This window comes from Sapajus apella, unplaced genomic scaffold (assembly GCF_009761245.1).
Source record: "Sapajus apella isolate SASKATOON/1434 unplaced genomic scaffold, GSC_monkey_1.0 scaffold10, whole genome shotgun sequence".
Classification (NCBI taxonomy): domain Eukaryota; kingdom Metazoa; phylum Chordata; class Mammalia; order Primates; family Cebidae; genus Sapajus; species Sapajus apella.
Window position 1 is genome coordinate 35,427,967 of NW_022436950.1, and position 27,914 is coordinate 35,455,880.

At 40.1% G+C, this 27,914-nt stretch overlaps 1 non-coding gene and 1 pseudogene across 1 annotated transcript; both read right to left on the minus strand.

Annotated features, from left to right (window-relative positions):
- Positions 1 to 1,312: 1,312 nt before the first annotated feature.
- On the minus strand, positions 1,313 to 2,607 carry LOC116551532 (annotated as a pseudogene).
- Positions 2,608 to 27,369: 24,762 nt separating this feature from the next.
- On the minus strand, positions 27,370 to 27,476 carry LOC116552103. Its single transcript, XR_004269220.1, has one exon. It is a non-coding gene; the product is annotated as a U6 spliceosomal RNA (small nuclear RNA).
- Between the last annotated feature and the right edge of the window lie 438 nt (positions 27,477 to 27,914).

A 27,914-nucleotide genomic window follows, 5' to 3' on the forward strand; every position in this document is an offset into this window, starting at 1 on the left:
GTTATCTGAAATAGTTGGTGGATGGCATATTTGCTTGATGAAACATTAATTTCCTAGTGGAGAACAGACCAAAAATCCCTGAGCCAAAAATCAAACACTTATGTGGCATTTGTCCTTGGATAATAAGTGGAGATATACTATTTCCATGTTTCTGTTTTTTCTCTTTTTCTTTTTTTTTTTTTTTTTTTTTTTTTTTTTTTTTGAGATGGAGTCTCGCTCTGTCGCCAGGCTGGAGTGCAGTGGCATGATCTCAGTTCACCTCAACCTCTGCCTCCCAGGTTCAGGAGATTCTCCTGCCTCAGCCTCCTGAGTAGCTGGGACTACAAGCTATACCACCATGCCCAGCTAATTTTTTGTATTTTTAATAGAGACGGGGTTTCACCATGTTGACCAGGACAGGCTGGATCTCCTGACCTCGTGATCCACCTGCCTCACCCTCCCAAAGTACTGGGATTACAGGCGTGAGCCACCATGCCCAGCCTCAGTTTTCTAATCCATCAAATGATTATGAAACTAACACCATCCCTATCCAACTCGCTATACAAAAAGAAGATTATTATCCTCAAAAGTATCAGAAGGGAAATAAATGAAATCAAGTAGAATATTGAAAGGATAAGCCATCATGATCAAATAGTATTGATCCCAGAAGTCAAAAGATAGTTTAATATTTGGATATCTATTAACATTCACTACCTTAACAGATCAAAGGAAAGAAGTCAAACAATAATCAAGAAGGATGCCCAAAATTCATTTGGAAAAAATCAGCATTGTTTATGATTATTTTAAAAACTGTTATCAAGTTAAACAATTTTTCTTTTAATTTCCAGCTTGCCCAGTTAATAACACATCCTCTGTGTTTTTTTTGTTGTTGTTGTTTTGTTTGTTTGTTTGTTTTTGAGACGGAGTCTGGCTCTGTCACTAGGCTGGAGTGCAGCGGCACAATCTTGGCTCACTGCAACTTTGCCTCCTGGGTTCAAGTGATTCTCCTGCCTCAGCCTCCTGAGTAGCTGGGACTACAGGCACGCACCATCACACCCAGCTAATTTTTGTATTTTTTAGTAGAGATGGGGTTTCACCATGTTGACCAGGATGGTCTCGATCTCTTGACCTCGTGATCCACCTGCCTCAGCCTCCAAAAGTGCTGTGATTACAGGCATGAGCCACCATGCCCGGCCATGTTTCTTTTTCTTTTTAAAAGGACATTTATTTAGTGTCACAATCAGATTATTACATTTAGCAATCAACAGCATGAGTGCAAAAAAAACAAAAAAAAAACTACATTAAAACCCTTTGTTGAAATGCTTTACACTTTCCAAAGAACAGAAACTAAAATAACCTGTTATACAATTAGTCACAAATACAGTTCTTGAGTGTTTTGCCCATACACATGAGTATGCGTCTAAAACATGTCTTCTTTGTAGCAGCTAGGCCCTGCCACCACTGTGTTTGGCTGAGTTCACAAATCTCTTGTAACCTGTAGCTTCCCTGTCACTTCTCTGGCTCTCCTCTCCTGCTAAGCTTTGTTTCCTAATTAAAATCTTCTGCCACTGCCATAGCTACTGCTGCTACTGGAACCGCCATAGCCACATTGGTTTTGTGGTTTGGCAATGTATTGGCCGCCACCATCATAGAGGCCAGAGCTTCTACCTCCAAAGTTCCTCCCTTTATGGGTCCAAAATTTGAAGACTGATTGCTGTAATTGCCAAAACCATTGTAGCTTTCGCCATCTCCAAAATTGCTTCCATTATCACCAAATCCATTATAGCCATCCCCACTGCCACCATATCCACCACCACCATGGCTGCCACCAAAGCCACCACAACCACTGAAGTTTCCCCCACAACCAAAGTTGTCATTCCCACTGAAACCACCTCCATGACCATGACCAAAGTTTCCAGAACTACTGTGACCTCTGGCTGGATGAAGCACCAGCCATCTCCTGCTTTGACAGTGCTTTCCTAACTTCACAATTGTGGTCATTCACAGTATGGTATTTCTGAAAAACAATCTTATCCATGGAGTCTTGATCTTCAAAAGTTACAAAGGCAAAGCCCCTTTTCTTGCCACTGTCTCAGTAAGTCATGATTTCAATCACTTCAATTTTTCCACACTTTTCAAAATAATCTCTTAGGTGTTGTTTTTCAGTGTCTTCTTTAATGCCACCAACAAATGTCTTTTTCACAGGTAGGTGGGTACTTGGTCTTTGAGAATCTTCTCTTGAGACAGCTCTCTTTGGTTCCACAACTCTTCCATCCACCTCGTGTGGCCTTGCATTCATGGCTGCATCCACCTCCCCCACAGTGGCATAGTTGACAAACTCAAAACTCCTGGAGTGCTTTGCGTTTGGATCTCTCATTACCACGCAGTACCTGAGCATTCCCCACTGCTCAAAATGGCACTTCAGGCTCTCATCGGTTGTTTCAAAGCTCAACCCTCCAATGAAGAGCTTCCTCAGCTGTTTGGGCTCTTTAGGAGATTCTGACTTAGACATGACGGCAGGGAGAAGAGAGACTTTAATGATGCTTCTTCGGCAGCATGCACAGGCAAAAAGGCCCTATGTGTTTCTTACAGGCATAGCTGTAGGATGAAGCATTTCAAAAACCCTTGCTTTTAATGCTTTGTCATTTTTTTTAAAAACTACAAAAAAATGCTTTTTGGGGATAACAAGCATGAGGGAGTAGAATCTGAAATAGAATTTCATTATTTAATGTTATTTTAAAGGCTTATACTTGTTGCGCTATTTTTGTGCATGTTATTGGTCATGGCCTTAATTTACTAATGCACAGTCTTAAATCAGAAATGCCATCTCCAATAACTGTGTGAAAGAGCACCTGCTCTGGAAGTAGGAATGAGGTCAGCAATAGAGAGCCAGGGGCACAAAATGAATTTTGATATATCTTTAAAAAAAAAAAAAAGGAAGAAATTGGCTGCAGACATTCCTATCTCTTTCTAACAACACAAGCTGACTGTATCTAATTGGAACACAAAGGCCAGTCATTCAGTGCTCCCACCCCTGGCTTTTCCCGCAGCTTCCACACCATGGAATGAATGCTGGGAGCCCTGAATCATTTCCAAGTCACTGGGAATGCACTGAGGTCAGCAGAGCTTGTATTTATGTCAACTTTCTTCAGTGCAGAAGTGATTTGCCTGTGCTTCAAGCCATAGAATCACAGTGCATTCTTATTGAAAGGGGTCTGACCAGTGTTTTTTAACCCTAGTCGCACATTAGAATAGCTAGGGGGCTTTCTAAAAACCTAGTGATGCCGAGGTTTCCCCATCAAAGCGCCTGATTTAGTTGGTCTGGTAAGAGACCGTTTCTGTCGTATTTTTGAAAACCTCACCCAGGTGATTCCAACACATAATCACAATTAAAAACCGCTAGTCTAGTTTTGTCTTTTCATTAAATCAGCAAATGTAGGCCCAGAGTGGCCAGCTAGGTAATGGCAGATAACATTGACTTACAGGTAATTCCTGTGGTTTAAAAAAAAAAATTGTCTAAAATGTCTTTCCCCAAAACTTGGAAATAAGGCAAAAAGATGACTTGTGTCCATTCAATGCCTTATGAAAACATTGCTTTTAGCCCACCCAAGGATCATCTGACCCTCTCATGGAAAGTAACTTTTACTATTACTTCTATTAAAGATCTAGACATTTTTAAGTCTGTAAAGGATTTGATGTTAACTTGTGCAGGATAAATATAACACAAATGAGTTTTTTACCATATAGATAAAAATTATTTCTGTTCAGCTGAGATGATAAACCTAAAGGTTATAATTTTATTGTCCAGTGGGACATTAACCAGTTTTGCATGTAATTTTAGCAATCTTATTCCAGCATATTTTTCTGTTCCCTCTCTCCCTTTCTCTCTCTCTCTGCCTCCCTCCCTCCCTCTAACAGGTCATTTGTCTCCCCTTCCCCACCTTTTTTTTTGAGACAGAGCCTTGCTCTGTCACCCAGGCTAGAGTGCAATGGTGCCATCTCGGCTGCACCCTCCACCTCCCAAGTTCAAGCAATTCTCATGCCTCAGCCTCCTGAATAGCTGCGATTACAGGTGTGTGCCACCATGCCCAGCTAATTTTTATGTTTACAGTACAGATGAAGTTTCACCATGTTGCCCAGGCTGGTCTCGAACTCTTAACCTCAAGTGATCCACCCACTTTGGCCTCCCAAAGTGCGGGGATTACAGGCGTGAGCCACTGCGCCCAACCATTTGCCATCTCTTTGTGTCACTTTCCTAACTGGCTTTATCATTCTTCTGGTTACCTCATAAATAAGAAATGAAACTTTGACACTTACTAAGGGGTTATATGAAAACTATGAGTATAAATTTATAATTGTTTTGACACTTATAGGTGATGAAAATTTTATTTCAATGTCTTAAACCATTCAGGAAGCTTTAATTGATCATTCAAGATATAATTGATTTTGTTTTCTAAAAATATTACTCATCAAACACATTCAGTCTTTATAATGTTCAAGACTTTCACTTTAGGCAAAGTGGAGTAATAAAGACCTAATTGATCTTGTCTTGACACATGCTAAAAAGTAAATGGGCAAAATATCCGAAAGTATAGTTTTTAGACATTGAACGTTAGACAACACAGGACAGTGATCCTTAAGAGGGGGAAAGCAAATAAGGTGACCTGTATGATTGTTCCAGCTCACAGCCTGGAAAATTTCCAAGACATCGTGCAGAGAGGAGGTCTCACTTAGATGAGAAGATGGAGCTAGGAGTCTGGAATCAGTAGTGAGAAAAATCAGCGTCAGACGAAAGGCTGCTCTCATCCCACCTCACAAAGCTTAAAAGCAAGCTTCAAATTGTTTTCAAGTAATTTACATGTATCTTAGAACAAACATTAAAAATACTTATGAGACTATAAAAATAACCAATACCCAACAAGGTAAAATTTACAATATCTGGCATCCAATCCAAATTACGGGGTATGCAAAGAAGGAAAATATAACTCATAATGAAAAGAAAAATTGATCAGTAGAAACAGACTCAGAAACAATAAAGATGTTACAATTAGTAGAGAAAGACATTAAGACATGTAGTTATGCTCAGGCTCAGTGGCTCACGCCTATAATTCTAGCACTTTGGGATGCCAAGGTGGGCAGATCACCTGAGCTCAGGTGTTCCAGACCAGCCTGGGAAACATGGTGAAACCCCAACTCTACAAGAAATACAAAAGTTATCCAGGTGTGGCAGCACGTTCCTGTAGTCCCAGCTACTCAGGAGGCTGAGGTGGGAGGATCTCTTGAGCCTGGGAGGTCAAGGCTGCAGTGAGCTGAGATCATGCCATTATAGTTATTGTAACTATATTCCATATGTTCAAGAAGATAGAGGAAAGATTAAGCACATTAAAAAGAGACATGAGATATATTAAAATGACCCAAATAGAACTTCCAGAAATGAAAACTACAACGCCTGAAATTAAAATTACATTAGGTAGGATAAACAGTGGATTCAACACTAAAATAGTATTAGTGAACTTGAAGGCATAGCCATAGAAACCATCCATAATAAAACTCCTAGAGAAAAAAAGATGAAAAATGAAGAGAGCATTAGACACCTTTAAGCAGTCCAACACACATATAATTGGAATACTGGAGTCCAGTTATATATTATTTTCCATCAGGAAAATGTGAAGACAGAAAAAATATTTAAATAATTTTTTTTAGATTTAAATTTGTCTAATGCTATAAACTCACAGATTTGAAGCTCAACCAATACCAAGCTTAGGAAACAAGAAGAAGATTTCATGAACGCATAATGTTATCAAATTGTTTAAAATAAAAAGAAAATCTTCAAAGCAGCCAGAGGGAAGAAAACATAAAGTTGTGTTGTCTCCCCCAGATTGTGCAATGTTCAATTCCACACATCCTGGCCTTGGGAAACCACAGGAGGTAAAGCTTGGGACCCGTGGACCTAGAGAACATTGTTTCGCTTTCCAAGTAGAGTTCAGAATGCAAACAAGATCTAATATGAACTATAAATATTTTTTCTCATTTATTAATGTTAGCAGGGCAGGAACTAGGATGAATTGACAGATCAGGTACAAATTTTAAGGAGCACCAAAAATAATTAATAAAATAACATTTTCATGTAATATTTTAAAGAATTAAAATGAATGCAAGAAAACCAATTATTATCAAAATACCACATTTTTAATGAAGACAGGATCTGACCCTGTGCTTGTATGACTCACTTCCTTCTCCTTGGTCTCAGTCCTACTCTTTAGAAAAAGACCTGACATATCTTTTGGGCAATCCCTTCTTATCTCCCCCACGCACTACCCATAGTAACTCCAGCCCTCCACCCACTCATCACTCATTTCATTTTGGTGCCAAGACAAGAAACCTTAAAGCCACATTCTTTCTTTCTTTTTTTCTTTTTTGAGATGAGGTCTCACTATGTTGCCCAGTTTGGTTTCAAACTCCTGGGTTCAAGTGATCCTTCTGCCTCAGCCTCTCAATGTGCTGGGATTACAGGGATGAGTCACCCCACCTGGTCTTTCTTATTAGTTTATATTTTCTTCATTTTTCTCCCTTTTAGAGTCACAAGAGAATTATCTTCTTCAAGTACAGATTATATTCCTAAAATGTTTGCCTCTGTACTAGAAAGGGTTATCAAGGAATTGAAATATTTTGACAGGGGGTTTCTGTTAAGAAGCCAGCAAAAATAGATGCAAAACTTTACTTACTAGCAAAAAGTGGAGTTTTTAAATTCATTGACACAGATTTTTTTGTGTGTCTTTTAATAGGGCTAGTGTGTTGCTATGGTGGCAAGTTTGCATTGGTATTTTCACTAGGAGATGTTGTGGTCTGAACATTCCTCCCACTTTTCACATCTGCCCACGTGTTCCACACAGGGATTTGGTAACCTGGCTTCTAGCCCTAGCCTCCTCTGCCATCACAGGGAGTGCATGTTTTTCAGCCCCTTCTCAGGAAATCTGAATTCCCCTGAAATGTGGTGAAGTTAGGCCCTGGCTCCTGCTCAGAATGCAGATTGTCAAACCACAGAATGCTCATCAGCTTCCTTTGTGAGGCTTGATAAATTTTTACCTCTTTGGCACAATACATATGCATGAGATTGCTATGAGATAATTCATCTAATAATGAGCTCCCTAAAATGAATTTAGAGATTAATTTAATCACTAGAGAAGATAAGCAGCTTAAAAATTCTAAGTGTTTTTCTTAAAGCAATTGTTAGGAAATATTTTGCAAACTAAAAATGACCTCTTACTGATTCTTCTAAGTTTTAGATATTCACATATCTCTTCTCTGTTCTCTTCCTCTCCCTGCTCCTTTTTCTCATCTTACACCCATAGTCCAAGCTCGCCTCTCTGAAATTTGATTCTCGAACCTGATCACAGATGTCTCCTAATAAGTAAAGAGGCAGTGGGCACAATGGTCCCAAGTATTGTGTCTTCTAAGGACCTGCTCAGTGGCAGCCACTGAAACTGTTTGTCCTCAAGCTTGGGAAGAACTTCTAACTAAGACCTTGGTTCAGGCTCTTATCATTTTTTAGTGGCCTCTGTTCCTGCATCCCTTTTCCAGCTTTTCTCCATACTCCAAACTGAGTGATCTTTCCAAACTGCAATTCCATCTGCATCGCTTGAAATTCTCTAGGGGGTTTCCAATGTCAATTAGATGAGGTCCAAGCTCCATAAAATGGCATTTGAGGCCCTTAGTGATCTGGATCCTCCTCCCACACTGACCTTGTCTCAGGGTTCATGCTTCTCCCTATTCCTAATCTCCCTTTCCTCCGCCTCTCATACACACACACACACACACACACACACACACACACACACTCCTTACCCAGCCACACTAAACTCCATACCTCCCAGTCTCCATAATGCACCATGTTTTCTTATGCCACCATATAAGGCTTTCTCAGCCTAGAATCTCCATTCTATAAAATTATGATATAGTTTCTAGACTAATCTTTTATCCTTGAAGAGTATACATAGCACTCTGTCTCATTCCTTTCATTGTCTCTGGATTTTGTAGCCAAACATATTTATAACTGTTCTGACTATGAATTCGAATTCTCTGCAATGTAATTTCATGATGTCAGATGCCAGCAGGAAACTGAACACTTAAGTGAGTGATTCATATGCCTGAAAAGATTTGAATGCTTAACACTAGGTAGCTCTGGTCTAAAAAGAAATGAGTCATTTGTGGGTCCTTGGGTTGCCGCTCTCTGAAATCTCCAGGTACTTTCAAACACGCACATCCTCACATTCACTGGCCTTTCTCAGCTCCCATGTGGCATCACTCACATTCTGATGCTCTGCACATGATGCTTTTTATATGCTAAGCAGAAGAAATTTGGATTGCCTGAGCCATAGGCAAATGTATCGTGGCTTAAATGCTCCCACAAGGCTGTTCTTTTTTTTTTTTTTTTTTTGGACGGAATTTTGCTCTTGTTGCCCAGGTTGGAGTACAATGGCGCGATCTCAGCTCACTGCAACCTCCACCTCCCGGATTCAAGCTATTCTTCTGTCTCAGCCTGCTGAGTAGCTGAGATTACAGGGGCCCACCACCACGCCTGGCTAATTTTTGTATTTTTAGTAGAGACGGGGTTTCATTATATTGGTCAGGCTGGTCTCAAACTTCTGACCTCAGGTAATCCACCCGCCTCGACCTCCCAAAGTGCTGGGATTACAGGCGTGAGCCACCACACCTGGCCTAGGCTGTTCTAACCCAACTATGTGAGAAGGGCTGTGGTGTAATGGACAGAGCACAAGACTGCAAGTGATGAGACCTGAATTTAAATTCCCACTCTATACCTCTGCTCATCATGTGGCCTTAAGCAAGTCATATCCCCTCTGTGTGTCTCAATTACCTCATCTAAGACCAGTGAGTTGGGCAAAATCAGTATTTTTCAAATGGAACGACAGACTGCCTGCATCGGAATCACCAGGGCTGCTTTTTGACAGTATAGACACCTCAGCCTCTCTCCTGACCTGGTGAATCATATTCTTTAGCGGAGAAACGAGAAGGGAGTTTAGAGAATAGGAGAGCTCCAGAGTCAACATTTCTAATAGCTTCTAAAGTAACACTTGTGCTTACCAAAATCTGGGACCCACTGAAATAGATGATCTCTCAAGCCAGGCTCTCTACCAAGTTCTTGCCACAGAGTGCTAAGTTTCTATCTGTTGTGGGATGTATTGCAAAGAAAAAAAATTATGAATGAGTTTTCTAAAGTATTATAATTTAGAATTGTATTTCAATTTAATTACAGGGGATTCAATGTAATCACTATATATTGCAACACTTCTATTCATTCATTTTCCCTTTCATTTACTTGAGCAGGATAGCAAGACACAAATGTACCCCCTAAACCTCCAGAAATAGCACACAATCTGCACTTGTTTTACCTATTCACAGGCTACTGGAGCAGGTCTCTTTGGTGCCAGACATCACCTCCCCTGAATTCACCTCTGATTTCAGCCATGGCAGTGGTGGGTCAGTTCATGGGAGCTCAAATTTGTCTTCAGCTGGCAGTGTCCCACCTCAAGCACTCACCAAGTAGTTTGTTTGATTTTTTTAAATAACAGCCTATCAAGATAAAATTCATATTCCACAAAGTTCACTCTTAAAGTGTTCAATTCAGTGGTTTTAGTATATTCTCAATATTATGCATTAATCAATGCTATCTAGTACCAGAGCATTTTCATCATCCCAAAAAATACCCACTAATGGTCAATTTCCCTTTCTTTCTCCTCCACTCCTGGCACTAATCTACTTTCTGTCTCTATGGATTTGTCTCTTCTGGACATTTCATATGACTGGAACCATACAATTCATGGTGTTTTGTGACTGAATTCTTTCACTTAGCATAGTTTCCAAGGTTCATCCATGTTGTAACAACTTCATTCCTTTTTGTGACCAAATAATATTCTTTTACATGAATGTACCACATTTCGTTTATCCATTCACCCCCAATGGATATTTGTTCCCACTTTTTGACAGTTGCGAATGATGTTATTATGAGCATCCCTTGTATGTGACAAGTTGCTTCTCTCTTGCTTTTTTTAGTACTCCCTTTGTCTTTCAAAAGTCTGTCTATAGTATATGTATCGAAGTGTCAATCTTTCCTAGTTTTTCTGCTTGGAGTTTGTTGAGCTTTTTGGGTGTGCAGATAAATGTTTTTCATCAAAGTTTAGAAGCTTTTAAGCCATAATTTCTTCAAATATTTTATCCCTTTATGTCCCTTTCTCTCTCTCCTCTCCTTGGACTCTGGTTATATGTAGGTGGTATGCTTGATGGTGTCACTCAGGCCTCGCAGGTTCCATTCAGTTTTTTTCATTCTTTTTCTTTGTGTTCCACAAGCCAAGCACACTCAGTTGACCTGCTTTTAAGTTCACAGATTCTTTCTTCTTCTAGTGCAAAGCTGCTGTTGATACCCTCTAGTGAATTTTTCAGCTATTGTACATTTTTCTTATTCTCTTTAGATTGCTGTAACAAAATACTATAAACTGGGTGGCTTATAAAGAACAGAAATGTATTTCCCACAGTTCTGGAAGCTGGAAGTCCAAGATAAGATTGCTAGCACAGTCAAGTTCTGGTGTAGGCTCTGCCCTCAGGACATAATCACCTTCTCAAGGCCCTCCCTCCAAATACCATCTCACTGGAGATTAAGTTTCAACATGTGAATTTGCGGGACATAAATATTCAGTCTATAGCAACTTTCCAAGCCCTGAATTTCTATTTAGTTCTCTTTGTTCTTGTAATTTACGACTCTTTACTGATATTCTATGTTTAATGGGCCAACATTCTTAATACCTTCTTTCAATTCTTTAGACATGGTTTCTTTGAGACCCTTGAACATATTTATGATAACTAATTTGGAGTCGTTGTATAGTAAGTACAACATCTGGATTTCCTGAGGGGCAGTTTCTACTGACTGCTTTTCTTCCCCCCCCATGTGTGGACCATAATTATGTGAGGCCTTGTAAATCAACAACCTTGAAACCAAGAGCTGTGAAAACACAGCCTAGCAGCTACTGCGGGGTACAGAACAGGCTCAGAGTTCCCCAAAAGCCCATCCCTAGAGAGTTGTCATTATTTGACCTGTCAGCTTGTAGTTTTTAATTGAAAACTATGTATTTTAAATGATGTGTCACCTCTGGAAACCATATTCCCCTGTCCTCCCAGGGTTTGCTGCTGTTCTTATTTGTTGTTGTTTTCATTGCTGTTGTTTGTTTAGTGCCTTTCCTCAACTAATTCTGTTTAGTCCATATTCTTTGTCCTACGCAGCCACTGGAGTCTCAGCTTGGTTAGTTTAGTGGTCAGCTAATAATTGGAAAGAGATTTCCTTAAATTCTTTGATGCAGTGATTCTCCCAGCTTTTGACTATGGCGTGTGCGTATATGTTGGGGCGCACCTTCAACCTTTTAGCAGCCATTTCCTACTCTGCCTTTGCCTTCACTGCATGTACAGAGCTTTAAAGTCAGCCACAGGTGAGAGCCTGGGGTCTTCAGGCCTTTCCTGAGCATGTACACAGCCCTGTGCACACATGTGGACTTCTAGCTTTGCAGGGACACGGCAGAGCTTTCCAAAACCCCCTACAGACATCTAATTCACCAGTGTTCCTCTTATGTTTTGTGCTTAGCTTCTCGTTAGCCCAAATTTGTAATGGCACCTCAGGTAATGGCATGTTAAACAATTGCTTCTTGTTTATTGTTGATAAATGCCCTATGGGAAGGGCTGGTTGCACAAAGCAACCTCTGAGTCAGATCAAACAAAGACAAGCCCTGAGCTGACAGGTCAAATAGCGACAGCTCTCTAGGGATGGGTTTTTGGGGAAGTCCAAATCTGTTCTGCACCCTGTGTAGCTAATAGGCTGTGTTTTCACAGCTACCAGTTTCAAGGTTGTTGATTTACATGGCCTGACTGAGCTGTGAGGTGGGATGTGGGATGGAATTAGGGCAACTTGGAATACCACAGGTCTTACTCTTCTTACTGAAATTCAGCTGTTTTTCTTGAGTAAGCACTCGGATTGCTGTACGCCTTTAAGTAATTTCCAGAGTTCTGAAAAAGTTGATTGTGACAGTTCTCACTGCTTATGGAAGGGCAGATTTTTGAAGGTCTTTACTCCGCCTTTCTAGAAGATCCCCCCACCCTGATTTGTTTGTTTTGTTTTTGTTTTACCTCATAGCTCTCTCTGAATTCCACCTCACCATGTGCAAAGCATAAACCCAAAATTTCAGAGCAGTAAAGCTCGGGGCAATCTTCCACAGCACATGACTGGAAAACCCTTCAGGTGTATGCTTCTAAGAGGCATTCAGCATGCTTCTCTGCAGTCCAGGGAGAATCTAGGCCTCCTTTGCTGAATGTGACAAACTCCATCATGTGCCCTTATCTTAGCTTTTCCTCCTTTCCAGCCTCATCTCATCACTCCTTAACTCCTGCTTCGTAGGATCACCTCTCAGGTAAACTGCCTGGGCCAGGAGTAGTGGCTCACGCCTGTAATCCCAGCACTTTGGGAGGTTGAGGAGGGTGGATCATTTGAGGTAAGGAGTTCAAGACCAGCCTGGCTAACATGGTGAAACCCCCTTCTCGACTAAAAATACAAAAATTAGCACACACCTGTAATCCCAGCTACTTGGGAGGCTGAGGTGGGAAAATTGCTCAAGTATAGGAGGCGGAGGTTGTGGTGAGCTGAGATCATACCACTGCACACCAGTCTGGGTGGCAGAGTGAGACCCTGTCTCAAAAAATAACTGCCTGCATCTAAGTCCGTGTTTCAGGCTCTGCTTCAGAGAGGACTCAAACTGAGACAGCTACCGCTCTGGTGAACTACATGTAGTTCTGTCACTCATGAATTACTGTGGTGCTTTGCTTCACCACAATTTGCTGTTTTTAATCAAATCTGGATACATTCAGTGGAAGTATGTAGAACTCATGTGTATCCCAGCAAAAAAAAAAAAAAAAAAAAATGGAGAAATAGGGATTAAGAAGAGGTATTCTAAAACACTATGATTTCTAGGACAGAAAAAGAACAGCCCACACATCAAGTTAGGAGGAAAGAAATGGATATCTCCATATGTCACAACTCCTGTGTTCCCTAAACCTGATTTTATAACCAGAAAAGCAGTTTCCCTTGCACTAAGTTCATCCTGCAACCAGCTAGAATGAGGCAAGCTCCTTCTTGGTTGAGACTTCAGATAATTACCACAGAGCCATGAGCATGAGGATTTGGATGCTGACAACAGAAAAAATAGTTACTATTACTGAGTGCTGACCATGCTAGGCACCGTGCATGCATTTTCTCACAGAGCCCAGAGCCCTCATCATAACCGCTGAAGGCTGAGACTACTCCAGCTAATGAGTTACCACCTGATAGGAACGTGCATCGGGGTTGCCTTGCTTTATCGGGTGCCAGAAGGCCATGGTGTTAGTCTAAATTGAATTAGGATTTACATAAAGTGCATGTGTATCCCAGACTTCCAAATGTTCTTTTAACTATATAAAGTCTCACTGGCAGCATCCTTCCATCTGGAGATTCTTGTTGCTATTCCAAGTGTCCACAAGATGCAGTAGCCACTGAGACACATGGTTACTGTTACCAGGTGCTCACAGAAAAGCTTGCACCTAGCAGTTTCCACCAAGAAGCCTAGCAATGGACTCTGGGAAGATTTAAGGGGTCCATGTCATCACCTCACATACTGGTAAGGGGTGACTTGCCTACCAGCAAGAAGTTTTTCAGCTATTACTAGGCAAGGGCTATGGCCTGTCTCAGTGGCAGAGCTAGTGAAAATATAGGTCAGGCCACCCTGATTCAGAGACCAAAAGACGTCTTTCAACTAAGGACTTAACACAGACAACAAAAATTAATTTAAAAATTGTGGAGCCATACCGAATCTACTTTTAGAAATAAAACACACACTGTTTTCTATGCTGCTAATTGTTTTGTTTATTTTTTGTTTTAAGACAGAGTCTCACTCCATCGCCCAGGCTCGAGTGCAGTGGCGGGATCTCGGCTCACTGTAACCTCTGCCATCGGGGTTCTACCAATTCTCCTGCCTCAGCCTCCCGAGTAGCTGGGATTATAGGCGCCTGCCACTGTGCCTGGCTAATTTTTGTATTTTTGGTAGAGACGGGGTTTCCCCATCTTGGCCAGGCTGGTCTTGAATTTCTGACCTCGTGATCCACTGCCTTGGCCTTCCAAAGTGCTGGGATTACAGGTGTGAGCCACCGCGCCTGGCATCTATGCTGCTAATTGTAAGTAGCATCCAACGCACTGTGGCACCAATTCCTCCTCACCAGAATAATTGCGAAACCTTTCCCCAAGAGTGGTTAATACTGAGCTGGACACCTAATAGGAAGAATAATAACAATCACAATGTTCTTTTTTCCTGTTTCTTTTTCTTTTTAGTATCTGTTAGGTGCCAGGAACTTCACATTCATTATCCCTTACCTTCAGAAGTACCCTATAAACAAAGTAAGTAGTGTCCCTGAATTGTCCCCATTTAATCTGTAAGGAAATTGCCAATCAGAGAAGTTAATTTGCCTTACTATATGATATTTAAACGAATGAGTATTTGTTTGGGCGAATAAGTGAGGATGAATTAATGAAATTAAGCAATAAAGTGAAAGGGGAAGTTGGATGTTCTAGAACTGGTCTAGTAATGCTTCTGCTTTTGTCATATTAGCAATGAGTCTAGCTTTTTTTCCCACCCTCTCTTCAATATTTCACGTCATGCTGGCGTTTCCTGATAGTGGCTCCAAAATACTAATTTCAGAGTATATTCATATGTTCCTGTCTGCAATGCTTTATAGTTCTGTTTTTGAATACAGAGATTTTTGACCCAAATAAAGATATTGTATTTCTGCCCTTAATAGTTCACATATGGATGTAATGCCATAAATAGTGAAAGAACTCTAAAATACCCTGACAACCTATTTATAAATGTTTTTGTCAAGGGAAACTTTTGCTCTTCACCCCAAAATTTATGAACTCTGCCCTATCTTGCTTTGTGGTGTCTCTATTAAATATTAACTTTAACAGGTTTGGTAAAAGCCATCCATTTGTTTCCTCACTAAGAGTTTGCTATTTATCTATTTGATGTCTGTAATTGCTTAAGCTTGCTGCCTTGAGTATGAGAGAGAATATGGCAGATATTGCTAAAGGCTCTTCCAATTCTCAGGCCTACCAAAGGCCCGAATTGCCAGTTTGTCCATGCTTATTGCAGCAAGTGAAACAATACAGTTCAAAAACACAGAAAGGCAAGGCTAATTATATCCCTCCTACCCTCACTTCACTTCCACCCCCTGAGGTGACCCATACTAACAATCCAGTGGACATCCTTCCACCTTTTTCCTTCTTCCTGGTTCATAATACCACTACAAGCATGCTTAAAGATACATGTAGTCCAGATGAAACTATATGATATTTGCAATTTGCTTAAAATTGTTTATTTGCTTAATTTGCTTGAAAATTTATTTATATCTAAAAACACACATACATATACATCATTTTACATAAAGAGGATTTTTTTTTTTTTTTGAGAGAGAGTCTGGCTCTGTTGCCCAGAAATTGTGCTGTAGCACATTCCTCTGCCTCCCGGGTTTTCAAGTGATTCTCCTGCCTCAGCCTCCTGAGCAGCTGGGACTACAGGCACGTGCCACCATAGCCAGCTAATTTTTGTATTTTTAGTAGTGACGGGTTTTGACCATATTGGCCAAGCTGGTCTCAAACTCCTGACCTCGTGATCTGCCCACCTTGGCCTCCCAAAGTGCTAAGATTACAAGCCTGAGCTACTGAGCCTGGCCTTACATAAACAGGATTATATTTTACATGGTGGACTATTTTAAAACAGCCTCTTTTTTTTTTTAACATGCTTCTACCTCACATCCATGTACACTCCAGTGACCCTGACCTACTCTCCACCCTCATACCTCATCTTAACAACCAGTGTGTGCCCTCCTGTACTTTTTATATACATACAGCCACATATAAGCATATTTATGCATATGCATATATATACAGATATTAATAAATCATCAGATAAAGATTAGGATTTTAGTAGAATCATCAGGAAAAATACGATTTTTAATATCAGATAAATAGTAGGTTGCTTTACAAGCATGGGATCATAGTATGCATCTCTCTCTCTGTATCTGGCTTTTTTTCTTCAACAATACTTTATGACAACCCCTGTAAGCCAACTGTTTTCATTCTTTTTAATGATTATGTGTTATTCTGTAATGTCAATGTACTCTTATTATCTATTTCCTTATCTTTAGGCATTTACGCTATTTCCAGTTTTTTATCACTACAGCCATGCAAAGTAAACATCTCGTACTCATATTCTTACCTACTGCTGCTTATATTTCTTTTTTTTTCTTTTTTTTTTTTTTCTTTTGAGACGTAGTCTCACTCTGTCACCCAGGCTGGAGTGCAATGGTGCAATCTTGGCTCACTGAAACCTCTGCCTCCCAGATTCAAGCAATTCTTCTGCCTCAGCCTCCCAAGTGGCTGGGACTACTGGCGCATGCCACTACACCCAGCTAATTTTTTGTATTTTTAGTAAAGACTGGGTTTCTCCATATTAGGCAGGATGGTCTCGATCTCCTGACCTCACGATCCACCCACCTCAGCCTCCCAAAGTGCTGGGATTACAGGCCTGAGGCATGGCACCCAGCCTGCTGCTTATATTTCTATGAGATAGGTGCTCCACAATTGGGATTGCTGCATTAAAGAACATATTAATTTTTAGTTTCAAAAGATGTAACCAAATTGCTTTCTTCACAGGCTATAAGAACTTAACAACATAAACATATAAGAATTTGCATTTCCCTATCTCCATCAACAGCAGGTGTCTTCATACCCCTCACACTAACAGCAGTTCAGAAAAGAGATCCCCCATGTCCACTTTAATTTGCATTTTCTGCTAGCTAGTTTGAGCATCTTCTCAATTCTTCTTATATTCTACCAACTATTTAGATTTACTCCTGTAAGAACTATCTACTCATATTATTTGCTCATTTTTTCTCTGAGTTGTAAATAGCCATCTTAAATACAATTTTTTTCCAACTCTCTCATTTGCCTTTTGAGTTTGTTTATAGTATCTTTTGCCTGGCAAGGAGGTTTTGTAGTTCATTTGTTTGTTTTTGAGTCAGTGGCATGAACCTAGCTCACTCTAACCTTGAACTCCTGGGCTCAGGCAATTCTCCCACTTCAGCCTCCCAAGTAGTTGGAACCACAGACATGTGCCACCACACCCAGCTCATTAAAAAAAATTTTTTTTGTAGAGACAGGATGTAGTTATGTTGCCCAGGCTAGTCTTAAACTCCTGGCCTCAAGTGATTTTCTTGCCTCAGCCTCCCAAAATGCTAGGATTACAGGTGTGAGCCACCTCACCCAGTTGTGTTGTGTTTTGTTTTGTTTTGTTATGCTGCAAGTATTTGTCTTTATATATTATACAGTAAAATATTTCTGTCTTTTATAGCTCCTGTGTTGCCTGTCTAGTTAAGAAGTTCTTCCCTCATCTCCCAAGTTATATAGGTAAGTCTCCTAGATTTTTTCCTAATCTTTTACATCCTTTCTTATCACAACTCTCTAGTATTTAGTCTAGCCACATTTTTCATTAATTTTTGGTTAATTTGGATAATTATATTTTGCTAGAAAGTTATCAGTTTTTTTATGTTTTCGAATGTGTTGCTATTCAATTATATGTGGTATTATCTTACAATTGTTTTAACCTCTTACTTTCCTGTGGTTGTATTACCCTCTCATTCCTAATATTACATACTTTTGCTCTATCTCCTTTTTTCTTTAATCAGGTCCTTTTATCTATTTATCAGCTTTCACCAAGAACCAGTTTTTAGATTTATTTAGCCTTTGTACCATTTTAAAATTTTTTATGGCACTAATTTTAGCTACTTTCTTTTTTCTTTCTTTTCTTTTTTTTGAGATGGAGTCTCACTCTGTGGGGAGTACAGTGGTATGATCTCAGCTCACTGCAACCTCCACCTTGCAAGTTCAAACGATTCTAATGCCTCAGCCTCCCAAATAGCTGGGATTACAGGCATGCACCACCACTCCCAGCTAATTTTTGTATTTTTAGTAGAGGCAGGGTTTCACCATGTTGGTCAGGCTGGTGTCGAACTCCTGACCTCAGGTGATCCTTCCACCTCAGCCTCCCAAAGTGCTAGGATTACAGGTGTGAGCCACAGTGCCCAGCCAATTTTAACTACTGTCTACATTAGTTTTCACTTAGGTTACGCACATTCAAATAGTATAATACATTATCCACTTTGATTTAACTATACATGGTTAAATGGATACAGTTACCCATTTCTACTTAACTATACATCTTGCAATATTCCTTTCATACCACTAATTTCTCCCCAAAGTATCTTCCCCTATCTTGAGGTCTTTGGATTTATTTTGTTGTTTGCTTAAAATCTTTCCACAGTAGGGCCAGGCACGGGGGCTCATGCCCGTAATCCAGCACTTTGGGAGGCCAAGGCAGGTGGATCACGAGGTCTGGAGTTCAAGACCAGCCTGGCCAAGATGGTGAAACCACATCTCTACTAAAAATACAAAACTGAGCCAGGCACATTGGTGGGCACCTGTAATCCCAGCTACTTGGGAGGCTGAGGTAGGAGAATCGCTTGAACCCAGGAGGAGGAGGTTGCAATGAGCTGAGATTGCACCACTGCACTCTAGCCTGGGCAACAGAGCCAGACTCCATCTCAAAGAAAAAAAAAATATTTCCACAAGTAGCTTACTCAGATTTTGTTAAGGTTCTCTTTGATTATTTTATTTACTTTTCCTCTCTGTGGCCGCTGGCCCCAGTGGTGCAGCGTTATTTTCTTTGGTCTGTTCTTGAAGATACTTTAGCAGTAGCAGTCTTCAGAGTGGTGGAAGTGCAGCAATCTCTGATCCTCTGACCCATTGCGTCAGTGAAAATGTTTCTAAGCCTCTGCTGAGGAATTGAGAGGCTACTTCTCTTCTCCATGCTCCTCTCATGCTCACTCAACCTCAGAAGTAGAAAGAACCCAGCCTTCCCTTTCAGCCTCTGGGTACCAAAAAGACAGGAACACTCATGCTAACCAATGTCAGCCTTCCTTCTGAGTGCTCAGCAACGTCCATGGGCCAAGCCTTTCCCAGGAACTGCAGCTTTCAAACATTCTCCAAGGCTTTGCATGGGTTTTATCTGGCTTTAGGGTAGTAGCAGGGCTGGAAGCTGAGCTACTGGTCTCTGGCTTATGCCCTCCAAGCTCCACCTACCTCCCAGCCCCAACTCCTAGTTAGCCAGAAAGAGGTTGGAGGTTGGAGTGTTCAGAAATTAAAGAGAAGGGCAGGTGAGACTTGCTAAGCCATCATCTTTCCAGCATGCCCTATTCCATGTTTAATAATACCTTGATTATGTAAATAACCACGATTTAGTGTTGTCCTTCACTGATGTAGGATGTGCTCCTCCTTCAAGCAGCTCCCTTACACTACCCAATACCACCTGACCCAACTCCACCTCCTTGAAGAGCTTCCTGCTTAGTTGATGCACCAGTAAATCCAACTCTAAGGCAACATAGGTTGCTATGTCCTTTATGCTTTCAACCTATGTCCTTTACTTTATGTGTTAAGGACAATCAGAAGCTTTCATCAGACACTTTGACTCTTGTGGTGATGACACAAAGATCTAGGGATGGCTAAGAAATTGGATGTGTCTCCAGATGACCTGGAAAGTCTTCTGTTTGATTAGGTTCATTTGCATTTAATCAATAAGGTCATAGTCAGCTGATCAGATAGCACAAAGTTGGTTTATTTGTTAGGATTTGGTTTGGCAAATAGTCCCAAAATAATAGTGACTTAAATAAAACAGCTGTTTATTTGTTCCCCATATGAATAAAGTCCAGAGGTCAGAAGCACGTATGAGCCCCTCTATAAGGTCAGAAACCCAGGACCTCCTATCTTTGCTCTGCAGCACTGAAGTTGTGTCTTTGTCCCTATTTTCCAAGGTGACTTGCCATTCCATCCACACTTCAGGCCTCAGGAAAGAAGACCCTACTAGGGCACTCTTTTCCTTTGAGAACATTTTCACAAAGTTACAAATTAACCTCTGCTCACATACGATTGGCCATTATTTAGTTACATGGCCATACCTCACTGCCTATATCCTGGCTACCTTTGTACCCTGCTGTAAATTCTGTCACTAGGTTGGAAGGAGTGAATAAATATTGATACAATGGAAGTCTCTTCACAGTTGATGAATAAATTTCTAAGGAAAACAATTTTCTACTTTAACAACTTTCCTCATTGAACATTCTACAAATGTAATCTTTTATAACAAACATTCAAAGTCCCAAGATTACAAGTCAGCAGGTTTTGAAACTATTAAAACTATTAAAATTCCATTATTTCAGAAAAGTCTTTGCTCTTTTTATCAAAGAGCAGTAGACAGAAACGGAATATAATAATAAGAAAGGGAACAGAAACTAAATTAACCCAAATTTTATGGTCCCTGGTAGGCAAACATTTTCTAACTTGCTTTCTTATCTCTCACAACAAGATGTCAAGAAGCCAACTCAGAGTTTTGTATTCCCAAAGCACAGTTTCTTATCAACAGTTTCTTATTATCCCAAGATTCCTATTACTAAAGATTTTAATTTAGAATTTTAGCTTAATTTTAATCACGGCTGAATTAATGAAGTTGGGGCTTATGTTTTTTTAGGTCTATAGTCATCCATTCTTCAGTGCTGGAGTCAACTCCAGTTGTCTTATAAGAACATCTAGAAGTGCTGCCTGCTTACTGGGATTCTCCCACAGCACATGATTAGAGAAGGGGGATGACTGTATTTAGATATAAATTTTCAGTGGGTTTCTCAGGTTCTTCACAGTCTTAAAGGCTTCTCCAGGAGTATAATCTAGAGTTCACTAGAAGTAATATTTGTGAAGGACTTCTTCATTGCATTGGGCACACTACAAGTTTATCCTCAAATCAAACCATCACAAATTTGCACGCTGTGTTTTGTGCCTTGTAGAATTTATTTTACTGATGTGAGTTTTGGCATTGTGTCATAGATATTAGCATGTATTGTAAAGAATGGCCCTGTGAAACTTGTTATTGTACTTGCAGGAAAGATGATGTCAAGGACGTTATTCACTGACTTGCCCTCTGATTCATAAAAAAATTACTATTGTCTCATCGTAAAAAGTAGTAGGTGGAATCCAGGGTGGGTTGCTTCAGCTGCCCTGGCATGTTGACCGAAGGGCAATTGTCAGGATAATGATTTTAACACTGCCTAGAGAACAGATGTTTGGAAATCATAGTATTTGCCTGTAAAACCCAGAACACAACTTCTAAACTTTGAAATTACCTCTGTGGAAAGAGCTCCAAGTGTGTTTTCAGGACAGAAAAAAGAAACAGATCAGGACCTGAAATAAACACAGACACACACTCACATACACACACCACACCGGTGAAAAAGGAGAATAGAAAATTCAGCCCAGGAGAAAAATATATCAAAGAAGCCCATTTCCGCCAGAAGCCCTCCTTGCTTTGGCAATCATGGGAGACCCAGCCTGCCTTCCTGCTTTTGCCAGACAGCCAACAGGAAAAGCTGCTTTTAACAATAATTGTCAGCCTGGAAAAGTTTTCTCCAACCCTGGTTGTTGGCAGCTTGTTGCAGAAATAGGAGCTGGATTGATTTTTGCTTTTAGCAACTGCTAAATCTACAGTCTGAAGGTCAATGAATGAAGATAGGAGAGTCTGCATTCAGACTGACCTATAAAAGGAGAAAGACTAATAATCATAAATAATAATAGAACCTACTTCCTAGCGATATGAGGGCTAAATGAGGTAATACATGTAAAGCCTTTGCCTAGCACATGGTAAACATTGCGTAAGTGATTATTATCATCAACTACAAGGTTCAAGTCTACCTTTAGTATCCGTCAAAATAAACCGGCCTTAGTATATTAGGTAAATGGTCAAGACATCCAGCCAGCTACAGGAAGGGAAAATGAGGAAGGAAACAAAGAAATAAAGTCTAGACCCTAAGTTCAAGATTAAAGGATAATCTTTTAAGGTCCGGCATTTTGTTTTGTTACAAGTTGGTCTAAAATTGTACTTCATAATTCTACTAAGTTCATTCAAAAAATTGATATTTTAAATAAATACTTCCTAATCAGAGGGCAGAAAACTCTAAAGAGTTTAGAGGATTATGTGAAAGTGTGAAAAAAAAATCCATAGATACAGATATCTTTGCATGTTGGGATCAACAAAAAGCAAATTTGTAAAAAATAACCAAATTCTTAGAGGTTTCTTATCATTATCTCCTCAGGCAAAAGACTATTATGTGGAAAAGCGATAAGGAAATCAGGGCACGTGGTGTTTGTTTTGTTTTGTTTTGTTTTCCATCCCTTTGGTCAATGGGCAACAGGATGTTCTTCGAAGAGATTAATGCTTTTGTATTTCCAATAATGGCAGGCCAGTTTTTTAGACCAATCCTTTCACTGAAAATAAATGAACGTATGTATCTGCCATTTGATGGTCTTTCTTCCTGGGCTCTTGTTGATATAAGGCACACAAGTATGAATAAATTGTGGTCTCCATGTTCAAGGAGTTCATAGGGACTCTTACAAAGTAGGAGTTTTCTTACATAATTGCAGAGATGACACAGAAAAATCAAAGTGGGGTTAGTGAGAGGAGTTAATCTTGAGCTGTACTTGTGGGCTAGGAACTGCCAGAGTGGCGTGGGGAAGGTATCCAGGTAGAAAGCGTAATCAGTTTCCAGAAGGAGGGATTTAAGTCCTGGGCGTGGACAGCAAATGAACTGGCTGGGCTAGAGCAAAACACCCCTGTTAAGGAATGTAAAAATCCAGGTTCTTCTATATGAGCCCCACAGTGCCTAGCACAGGACATTGGAGGAGGAGGTCATAAATATATTCTGGTTGATTAGTTAAGTCCACCTGACTCCGGTGCAACACTTGCTTACTAGAGTAGGCAATGAAGCTAAAGAGATATGAAGGGGTAGAGAGGTGAATCCTCATGTGGAGGGCATATTGTTGGCCTTCAATTCTGAGAAACTGGGAAACTGAAACTAAACTAAAAAATCTGAGCAAACTCTGCATGGTATCTCCGTTTATTTTGACCTTCTCAACTGGACTTCTAACCACTTATTGTGCAGTTTTGATGTACTTACACTCAATTCTTCATCGCATCACTGACAAGGAAGAGGGAAGAAAATTTGTATCCTATGGAAGGAATACTGTTAGCCTTCAATTCTGAGAAACTGGGGAGCTGAAAAGAAACTAAAAAATCTGAACAAACTCTTCCTGGTATCTTGGTTTATTTTGGTTTGTCAAGTAAAGGACAAGAGATGCGCAGAGAAATTCCTCCAAGATTCTGAGTTAGAAAGACGCTAGTGACTTAGCTGAGACAACCTTCTCCTTTTCCACTTTTTCAATTCCTTGGCCTGCTTAAACAATGCGTGGCTCTACTCTCCAAAAGCACCTTGCTACCTGACAGAGGTGAGTATGGGGCACATCCATGATTTTAACTGGCTCATGAAGAGCCTCTCCTTTTCCTTTATTAAATCTGGAGGTTACTTCTTGAGCAATTAATTCATGGTGATTAAAAAATCCAGCAATATATTTACCACCAATCTTTAGAATAAACATGAAAATATTTAGATTTTGTCATCTGTTTTCATTGCTCTGTATGAAATAGGATTTTCAAAGGAAGCTTCAAGCTGGTAGTCATAAATAAATGACTAAATTAGCTTTGATTTTAGAAGCCTATATTGATGATTGCTTTTCCTAAAAATTCACAATTTCTAAGAATAGACAATTTAAACACTTGAATTATAGTGGTCAGTATGGATTTAAAATCACAAAGCATAACTAATTTCATGGCCTATAGAAAGCCTTTTTCTAGTTCTTCCCTTTTGACATAAATGCAGAATCTCTGTGTTGTAACATTAAATGGAAACAACCCAGAAAAATGATGTCCAAATTGCTGGTTTGGCTTTAAGATCCAGTTATTTTCTTTCAGAAGAACCCCAGGGTACAATGAATTGTCATTGGGTTTTCTATATGGAGAAAAGTTTCAAAGTTGCAGATTGAAAACCTCCATTGAAACAAATGCATTATGTCACTTGAAATAAGAGCATCTGTACATACTTCACAAAATAATTTTCTTTGTTCAGCAGAGGAAGGCCAGATGATGCAATATCTAGCTTCCAGCTGCGTCTTCCTCGCTGGCAATTCAGCCTCTTTTAGTGCTATTTGAAAGACTCCTGACCACTTACTGTGCAATTTTGATGTGCTTACACTCCATTCCTCATCTCATCACTGACAAGGAAGAGGGAACAGAAATTGTATGAGAACGCATGTGTCCACAAAGCAACAGAACGATGGTTATCTTTCCCTTAGGCATTATTTTTTAAACACAAACAGCACCAAAGGAAGAGGGAAATCAGTCAGAGGCCTTGGGGATTCAAATGAAGGAAATCCTCCCACAGGATAAAGCTACACATCCTATAGAAAGTACACAAACACATTCTAAGCTGGACGTTGTTATGATTGCTCAGAAGTTTTACCTTTCCCAAGCTCTTTAAACCATGAATTGTTTCATTCTGCCAAAATAGATGAGCTAATAATTTGGCTGCCTGCTATTAGGAGGTTAAAAGACAAGCAGAGAAGTCCCATAAATAAAACATAGCCAAAATATTTCAGTTGATTTAAACACAGTCTTAGCACTTTAGAATTGATAATATTATCAGGGCCAAATGTTGAATAACAAATACTCAAAATAAGAGTTTTGAGTTGAGACAGCTGTTAAGTCGGCCATTTAATGAAGGAGAAAAAAATGTTCCAATTGTTTCATGATGTGAAGACATCTGAATGGCTGATAAGATTTTTAACTTTTCAAATTGGTATGGGGGGAGCATTGTTATTGATTGCCATTGTCTAGCCTTTGATTGTTCTGAATCCAGAAAACTGGACTTTTACTTATTCTCTGAAACTTTGCTCCAAGATAGATGTCTATGCTCTGGTACAACAAATTTTTTTAATAAACGAATGAGATTCAAAATGCCTTATGTGGACCTTCAAAGGCTTCATGGTACACCACCATGAAGATGTGTCCTTGGTTTAGACTCTTGGAAGCAATTATGGGTTTTTCCCTCTTACCCCTGCCCTCTGACCTGTATCCTATCATGAATAGAGATGTGCACCAGCATCAAGCCCAAAAAGTTAACCATTCTTTAACCCAAAAAGCCAGGTGTGTTTTTGCTTGCTGGTTTTGTTTCTTTTCTCAAACCAGCCACAACCTGTGGTGACCAGCAATGGGGAAAATGGAAGGAGCTCTCTGATCCTGTCCCCAGCTTCCCTGCCCATCACTCATGCACACCCACATCCTCCTCAGGCCCACAGGGTGACTTTATGATGACCACCGGCATGTTTAGATTTCTCAGACGTAGGAAGAACTTCAAAGCACAAATTCTTTTCATAGTTCTTAAACTATGTTTCATAACTGTGCGCAACAGAAAAAATGAGGCCATCTAGGGATACAATTAACATTCCTGGGACTCTGGACATACCAGCATGCTCACCTAAGTCTGTAACTAGAATGTTACAGTAAGCTTTTGCTCTAAGCAATTCATGGTAGACAATTTAAACAGACATCAAATCTAATGTGTTGTGAAGAGAGGTGCTGTCTGTGGCTCCTTGGTTCTTTAAATGAGTCAGTATATGCAAGCATCTAGTGCAGCTCCTGGCCCACATGAGAACCTGAGCCCTTCTTCCAAATGAGCCTCAGCTCCACAGAGGTTGTGAAATGCCTCCAGCTAGTTTCCCACCCACTTGCAAACAGATCTTGGCCTAACACCTGCCCAAAGTCCACTTATGTCATTCCATCTGTGTTTCTCAAAATCGGACCTACAGACCACCTCCATCTCAAACACTTGGTGGGGTGAGAGTTAAAAATGCAGATTTCTGGACCCTTCTCCAGGCCTACTGAATCCAAAGCTCTGGGAGAGGGGCCCAAAAATCCACTTTTTAATCAAAGTAATTCATTAAAGCTTGAGAATACCCGATATAGAGTTTCACAGTTCTGTCCCTTTATTAACTTAAACCTTGGAAAAAGAATTTCTGCACAGCGTCAAAGAGCCTGTTACAAAAATGACTTCATTGTTACTTAAAGTTATATTCTCTGTCTTTATGGATGGTTGATTCAAGAGGCATCTGAGGTCTCATTTCAGTATCTTTTATACTGAAGTTAAGATTCTGTTCACTCCATAAATCTCTGCATTTTATATAAAAACCCATACCATTCATTTGTGATTTCATTTATTTCCAGGAAGAAAAAAAAATCTATCTGCTGTTGGATTTATTTGCTTCCTGTTGTCAGAAAATGAAAAATATATAACTGTGTTTCTCTTACAGCTTTAGCTACTGGAAATCTTGTAGCAATTTTCTTGCCCAAGTGTGGCAATCTGTTCAATTCTGTGCTCCAAATATATTAACTCTTTATTCTCCTTTTAGGTGAATTCTGTTTTCTTTCACATTTAAATGACGTAGGCACTGACTTCTGAACCACTTTAGACAGGGTATACATTTTTACCAAATAGAGAGCATTTTTTTGCAGTGTTGTATTCTTCGCATGTAGCAATTCCTGAATGGCCACTTGAGTGAAGATTAAGAACTTGCTTGTGGTAGGATGCAGGTCTAGTAGTGCCGTGTTCTGTCCGATGAGTCTCTTAATCAGTTTGGATACTTGGTTCCGGTTATATTTGTTTTGCTCATCTACTTTTACAAATGCAAGCCAGAGACAGGGAGTTATGATGCGCTTCCAATGCTTTCAGAATCCCAGAATCCACTTGTTCTTTGTAGACTATGAATTTCTGAAGCAACGCAGCGTCTCCACGGCTACCTGGCAAAATTACTAAGGCTGCCAGCACCTGCTTCTATGCAACTGAATGTGAACTAAACAAATTTCTAGAGCCAACACAAGTAGAAGATTTGCGTCCCTGACTCCTGTAGGGGGAGATGTTGAGCATCCAACTGAAGCCCAGCAATATTCCTGGCAGTGGCCATATCAAGATTTGCTTTGGTGGTAGCCAAACCTTCATGCATAGGAGGTGGCCCCATGAGTCATTTTCACCCCCAAACTTCCTACTGTTTATTAATCACTTAGGGCAACCACACATTCATGGCGAAGTTTTAGTTGGAACAGCATTGAATTTTGCTTAACTTTGCTTCCCTGTATGAGTCCTCTGCCTTCCTCAGCACCCAACACCAAAGCACTAGTTATTACTTAACAGAGCCTTGCAATGGCCACAGAAGTTTCTTTTTAAATTATTTTATTTTATTTATTTTTATTTTTACAAAATTCAGGTGGTAAAAATATGGAACGCTTCACCAATTTGCGTGTCATCCTTGAACAGGGACCATGCTAGTCTTCTCTGCATCATTCCAATTTTAATGTATGTGCTGCTGAAGTGAGCACCCAGAAGTTTCTTTACACATACCTGTCATGAGACAGCTTCCATTTCAGTTCAACTCAAACACAATGAAGAAATCCTCTTTGAAATATCCCTACTGAACTGTTATTATCCACACTACCTAAAAGCAAAATTCCTTAAGGGCAGTATGGCCTAACGTTTGAGTACACACACTTTGGATTCAGAAAGACCAGGATTCAAATCCTGGTCCTGCCTCTTACTCTATGTGTGTCATTAGGCAAGTTACACAGTCTCTAAGACCTCTCTTCATCTGCAACATACAGACATTAGTAGTACTATTTCAAGAGTAGTTATTACAACTAAATGGTTTAAGAATTAGCTCGGTGCAGTGGCTCATGCCTGTAATCCCAGCACTTTGGGAGTCCTAGGAGGGTAGATCATGAGGTCAGGAGATTGAGACAATCCTGGCTAACATGGTGAAA